Source organism: Egretta garzetta, unplaced genomic scaffold (genome assembly GCF_000687185.1).
Source record: "Egretta garzetta isolate BGI_Z169 unplaced genomic scaffold, ASM68718v1 scaffold932, whole genome shotgun sequence".
Taxonomy (NCBI): domain Eukaryota; kingdom Metazoa; phylum Chordata; class Aves; order Pelecaniformes; family Ardeidae; genus Egretta; species Egretta garzetta.
The window spans coordinates 18,412-18,691 of NW_009258897.1; the positions used below are offsets into that span (position 1 = coordinate 18,412).

The following is a 280-nucleotide window of genomic DNA, read 5'->3' on the forward strand; positions in this document are numbered from 1 at the left end:
CCCCCCCCCCGGGCCAGCCCCTTCCAGAGCCTGACAGCCCTTTCGGGGAAGAAGTTTTTCCTAATGTCCAACCTAAACCTGCCCTGGCGCAGCTTCAGACCATTCCAGCGAGCGCGGCGTGACCGAGCCCTTTGAAGATGCTTACAGTTTCCTTCCAGGACTTATTTGTGGGATAAACTCCAAAGAATTAAAAACTACAAAGCTTTGCAGGGCGGCAGAAGAGGATGGATTATTAACGTAAACTTTGAGGCCAGGCGCCTGCCAGCGCCAGGCGGGGACG

General features: G+C 55.4%; 1 protein-coding gene across 1 annotated transcript in view; it reads right to left on the reverse strand.

Moving 5' to 3' along the window:
• The window catches only part of MROH1 (maestro heat like repeat family member 1), a 58,342-nt gene that overhangs the window by 9,592 nt on the left and 48,470 nt on the right, over positions 1-280 (reverse strand). The gene's annotated exons all lie outside the window — the stretch shown is intronic.